The sequence below is a fragment of the Myotis davidii genome, unplaced genomic scaffold (assembly GCF_000327345.1).
Source record: "Myotis davidii unplaced genomic scaffold, ASM32734v1 scaffold334, whole genome shotgun sequence".
In the NCBI taxonomy this organism is placed as follows: Eukaryota; Metazoa; Chordata; class Mammalia; order Chiroptera; family Vespertilionidae; genus Myotis; species Myotis davidii.
The window spans coordinates 1,477,166-1,483,326 of record NW_006285797.1 but is presented as its reverse complement, the minus strand read 5'-3'; positions in this window follow the sequence as shown (position 1 = coordinate 1,483,326).

The window sequence follows — 6,161 nt, the reverse complement described above, 5'->3', positions numbered from 1 at the left end:
GCATTGGCAATAGGAAATGCTTTTTTTAAAAAAAATATTTAACATTGAGTGATACTTGTAGTTTGTGTCCTTAACACATGGCTACATGACTTACACAAAGATATTTCTGATTTGAAATTGACCCTCATACTTTAAAGCTGAGTTCTTATTTATAGATTGAAGAATAAAAGCCTGAAATTGCTTTCATGCTTTTTTAATTATGTGAGATTTTAATGTTAAAATAGAGTTTAGATTACAAATGAATTCATGCTTTATGACAAATGTAGGATACTTTCATTTATATTTTCCTCTGATGAAATCAGAACTTTTGAAAAAATGACAAATTTGAGGAAAGATCAAGGTAAACATGCACTCCAAGTTAAATATTTTTATAATATTTTTAGTCACTATTCATCATACTGCTGTAGAAGAGAACTTATATTAAGGCTGTTTGAAATTTTAGATTCTCGTTTCAATCAAATTCATGAAAAGTTGGGAATCACCAAAGAATTCTGGAAAATGTGGGCTATCAAACTTTGTTTTAAATATTGGTTTTGTCACATATTGGTTGTGTGACATTAAACCTCTTTCAATTTTATCTTCTATAAAATGGGGTAAATTGTACTTCCTCTGTAAGCTTGTTCGAAGATTACAGATGTTTCCTGTTAGTTTTTATGTGAAAATTCTAGTACCTTGCCAGGCATATATGGTTGTGAAACAGATGGCCCTAGTATTACTATTGTTTCCATTATTAATACTCTGTCCTCATATCTAACATAATCATGTCATCAATTTTATAAATTACCATACAGTTGGATATTTGAAATCATTTACTACATATTATTTTGCAGTAAAAATTAAACTTTCCTATGGAACCTGCAAGAGTGTCAAACAGATGGAGTTTTTAGTAACAGACAGCCCTTTGATACTGAAACTGATACTTGGTATTTAGCCAGTTCAGATTCCTGATCACTGTTCTCTATTCTGTTTAAAAAGCACAGAAAACAAACAAACAAACCCTATAAGCTCCTATGTAACATTAACCAACAGACATAGATATAGTGAAAAACTAATGGAACAAGAGTAACATTTTATTTTTTTAAATATTTTTATTGATTTCAGAGGGGAAGGGAGAGGGGGAAGGAGAGAAACATCAATGATGAGAGAGACTCATTGATTGGCTGCCTCCTGCACACCCCCCACGGGGGATGGAGCCCGCAACCCAGGCATGTGCCCTGACTGGGAATCGAACCAGGGAAGGGGAGAGACACAGAAAGAAACATCCATGTGAGAGAGGCACATCGATTGGTTACCTCCCGGGGGCCGCTGACCAGGGCCTCAGATCAAGCATGCAAATGAGGTATATGCTCAATCCACTGAGCCACCACAGCCGGGCAAGAGTAACATTTTAATAGTTTTTTTAAAACCCTTTGTTTTAAAAGAATTAATAAGAACATTTACAGTCATTCTATTCCAAATGTATTTAAAAATTGTTAGTCCTTCAATTCTCATTAAGTTAAATGGCCTTACTTCCATTAATACACTAAAAGTAAAAATTATCTAAATAGTACAAATAAGACTGAAATGCACTATTTGGTCTCTTAATTGGCATCAAATTGATTTTTGATTGAATCATAATTGAGTGTAGTCAAACTTTTGGCTGGACAAATATAAATTACTCTTGTTATTACTATTTAAAGTATTTTTTTTTAGTGCCCAAGCTAGCTACCATTGTTTTCTGAGTTCCTGATTGTTATAGGATCATCAGTTTATCAAGAGTTACAGCACTACCTGATAGAATGTATGGCACAGGGCCATGGACAACTTCAACTGTACTTAGATGGAACACACTGTCATTTAAAAACTTTAATTTGCTATGCAAGTTTGTATGACCTGTACAAGATGAATGTCAAACCTGAGAATGTTTGTATGGGCAATGGCTCTAGAACTAGGAAAGTACCTGCTCTGCTATCTTTGGGAGCCAGCACTCTGAAATTAGTGAGAGCAGACATGATGTCATAAAGGGATCCAGGTGGGACCCCTCATCATTACCTGATACTGAGGAGAAGGTACCCTGTCTGGACAGAGGTTCATCAGTTGGTGCCACTCTGAAAAGTTTTCATTCTATCAATGGGTTTTTTGTTTGTTTAATCCTTACCTGAGGATACTTTTCCATTGATTTTTAGAGAGAGTGGAAGGGAAGGGGAGAGACACAGAAAGAAACATCCATGTGAGAGAGACACATCGATTGGTTACCTCCCGTGGGCCCCTGACCAGGGCCTCAGATTAAGCATGCAACTGAGGTATGTGCCCTTAACCAAAATTGAACCAGGACCCTTCAGTCTGCAGATCGACACTCTATCCACTGAGCTACACCAGTGAGGGCTATCAGTGGTTTTGGCTGAGAAGCCACTAAGTTAAGGAAATTCTCATTCCCTGTTGCCAGGGAAACCTGCTGTATTCACTTCTGATTATTTTAAGAGTCAGGGAAGTTATGCAATAAATGATTGCAACCTATATAACAAAAGCCTGAGACCATTAAGGCGGAACGACCAGAATGCCCGGTCACTATGATGCACACTGACCACCAGGGGGCAGACACTCAATGCAGGAGCTGCCCCTGGGTGGTCAGCCCACTCCCACAGAGGGGAGACCGCTCAGCCAGAAGCCAGGCTCATGGCTGGTGAGCGCAGTGGCGGTGGCGGGAACCTCTCCCGCCTCCACAGCAGCACTAAGGAGCAGCGAGCCAAGCAGTAAGGAGCAGTGAGCAGGCGGGCAGTAAAGAGCAAGGGGTCCCAGACTGCGAGAGTAATGCAACTGCTGGCTTAAGCCCGGTCCCTGTGGGGAGCGCACCTAAGCCGGCAGTTGACATCCCCCGAGGGGTCCCAGACTGCGAGAGGGCGCAGGCCAGGTTGAGGGACACACCCCCAAGTGCACAAATTTCATGCACCAGGCCTCTAGTGTATATATAATTATATTTTTCTATACCTCAACTTAATTTCATTCTCAAATTGTCATACTGCCAGGTGGAGAAAAATAATATCAGCCAGTTCAGATGAATTTTGGTCAGAATTTCCTCTGTTAACTCAGAAATTTGTTTCCCCCTCTTTTTTTTCTGACTGCATTTAAGTTTTGGAGGTGTTGGTGGCAGAGAGCAGCTGATCTTCTTACCTTCCCAGGTTGTATCCACTGATAAACCTGGTCAGGGGTGGCCCATGCTGAGGCTCCTGGGTCCTCCCTGCCTACCTGTAGAGGTGACTGTGTGTGTGATTCTCTTGGCCACACCTGCTTCGATCACTCTTGACAGCAAGGTGAAACGTTCTAAAGAGACATCCATCTGCAGGATTGCACCTGGAACACATGGATGTGGGGGAACGCTGAGAAGCCTGCTGCCTCCCCAGCCTCCTCTTTAGGCAAAGGTCCCCTTTGTGTTCCAAAACTATCTCAGGTTTTTATTGGATAACTGACATATTGTGCAGACCTCATACTTGAGGCCACACTAACATCTCACACTAATACCTTAGTTACTGCTGCCTCTTAGGCTTTCTTCTCAGCTTGGTATACAACATTTACCTTTTGATGTGTGGAGGTGGGTAGTAGCCTATTTATTTATTTACTAGGGCCCAGTGCACAAATTCATGCACCTTGAAAGGAACTGTGGGCAATGAGGCTGCAGTGGACCAGGGGCGGGTCTCAACCCATCCTCCATGCCTCTACCCGGCCCCTCCCACCATGGCCCCTGGTCCCCTGTCTGTTGGCAGCCCCTCTCCTACCATCACAGCTCATACCCCCTGACAGTGCAGAGTGATGGGTGCCAGCGCCAGCAGCAGGTGCAAGCGGTGGCTGCTGCCCCAATTGTCCCTCAGGAGCAGGGGGAGGTGGAGAAGCCCTGAGGGGCAATTGGGGCCAGCAGCTGCCGCTCGCACCCGCTGACAGCACCGAGCAATGGATCGAGCAGTGGTTGGAAGCAGGATCAATACCAGCAGCAGGTGCAAACGCAGGGTGGAACTGTGGTGCATGGGGACAAAGAATTTTCAGTAACCACCAGAGGCTTGCCCCAATGTCAATGACTGGTGCCCCGCGTTGGTCTGGTGCCCCCCACTCACCTGCTCCACCTTCCCGCTGGGGCTGATGCCCACCATGTTCCCTGTGTGCCCCCTGGTGGTCAGCATATGTCATAGTGACTAGTTCTTCGATTGTTCAGTTCCAGCATTCAATTTGCATGTTAGTGTATTATATTTATAGATGGATGGGAGTCTTTTATATCTACAGTTAACACAGACTTTCTGTCCTACTTAAAGCCTACTAAAAATGCATGCTTTTGAAACACAAAATCCTCTTTCTCACAAATCATTGCTTTTGAGCTTTATAGACAAGAATATTCTCTTCTCCTGTTCAACACCTGTGTTTCTGCTGTGATAGCTCTGCCCTGTGTTGAATGGTGAGAGAGTCACAGGGTTATGACACAACAACAATTGCAACAATAAACCATATTGATTAATATATCAAAATAGTAAAAAACTCTGACTGGTTTCTCTTTCATTGCTTTACATGATCAAGCCTATGGTTGGAAAAGGATCAAAGGAGAATAATATGCAGGATAACTGGATTAGAGATTATTTATTCCCTTGGTTTATAAAAACTAATCCTTTTTTATACATACTAGTATATTTTTATTGATTTCAGAGAAGAAGGGAGAGGGAGAGAGAGATAGAAATATCAATGATGAGAAAGAATCATTGATTAGCTGCTTCCTGCATGCCCCCTACTGGGGATTGAGCTCACAACCCAGGCATGTGCCCTTGACCGAAATCAAACCTGGAACCCTTCAGTCTGCAGGCCGGTGCTCTATCCACTGAGCGAAACCAGCTAGGGCCAGTAACCTTTTTTGAGAGTTAAGTCAGATATGGAATGTTACTGATAAATAAAATTTCAAAAATGCATTTTTTTTGTAACTGATTTTTGATTCTGCAGTTTAACAAAGGCACTTAACTGAAGCAATATGGTATTAAATAGTTCTTTTCACAAATTTGAATTTTGGGAAAGCTCTCTCAGATGAAGTGGCGTTGGTAATTAAAATTGGCTAAATGGCTTGGTTACTTGGGATAATTTCCTTAGAGGGATAACTCTGATTTTTTTACTTCAAACCTACATCAGCTTCCTTTTATTTTTCCAGTGAAACCCGAACAATTTATCACACTGCTCAGGGGCAACCATGACCTGACTGGACCTCACTGCTCCAGGCTGGTCCTCTCACTTGCTGAACTTTTTTGTGTCACAAGTTGACAACCTACTCCCTTCACCAGTGGCTCTCTCTGTCTCATCAGTGAATGAACAGGCTACCTCTTTCATGCCACGATTCCTTTCTCTGCCCTACCTCCAGTCATAGCGAATCTCCGCGCTCTCTCATTTCTCTTTTGTGGCACTTGTTTACAGCTGCACTGTATTGTGGATATTTGGATATTTGTGTAGTAAAAAGAGGACCAAGCCCCAGAGGAGACGACTTGGGGTTTACCCTTTTTCAAATATCAGAGCAAGGCCATTTCCGTTCTGTGAATGTCAGGTCAGTCTGTGGAGTTGATCTGTGCCCTTGCATTGTTTTCAGTGGGAGGTTTCTTGGCGAATGTTTCCAATTCCTTGTGTACAGGAATCAAGTCTCCATTTCCAATAGTGTTTGTATTCAGTAAATACTTGCAGAATCAAGTAGACTGACAGATAAGAAACAAGTTTATTGATAAATCCAGTGGGATAAATGGGGGAAATAATGGTCAGTTTAGTTATTTTTATCGTACTAAATAAGTGTTAATGTTAATAAATTTTATCTCATTGATAAGGGGTGGGTGAGGGGTTTGTTATGGGGTTCCCTTTCCCATCCCTCCACCTCAGCCAATAATTGTGATTTCCTTCTCTTATATCTGAAGAGTGCAAGTTTTAATATCCTTTATTCGTAAAATTTAGAGGAGGTAATATGTGGTAGTTTGCAGCAAAGAAAAGGGCTGAATGTTAACTACTAATTCACGTTTCATTTGACAAGCTTCTGGACAAGCTCAGAAAGTCTTGCCAGGTAAACACCAAGGTGTGTCACCTTATTTCAAGGGAGATAAAAATAACTTTGTTCCTTGACAACCATCTAAACCTTTTCAGTTATTCACCATGTGGCATTTGGTGTTGCAGTCCAGTTG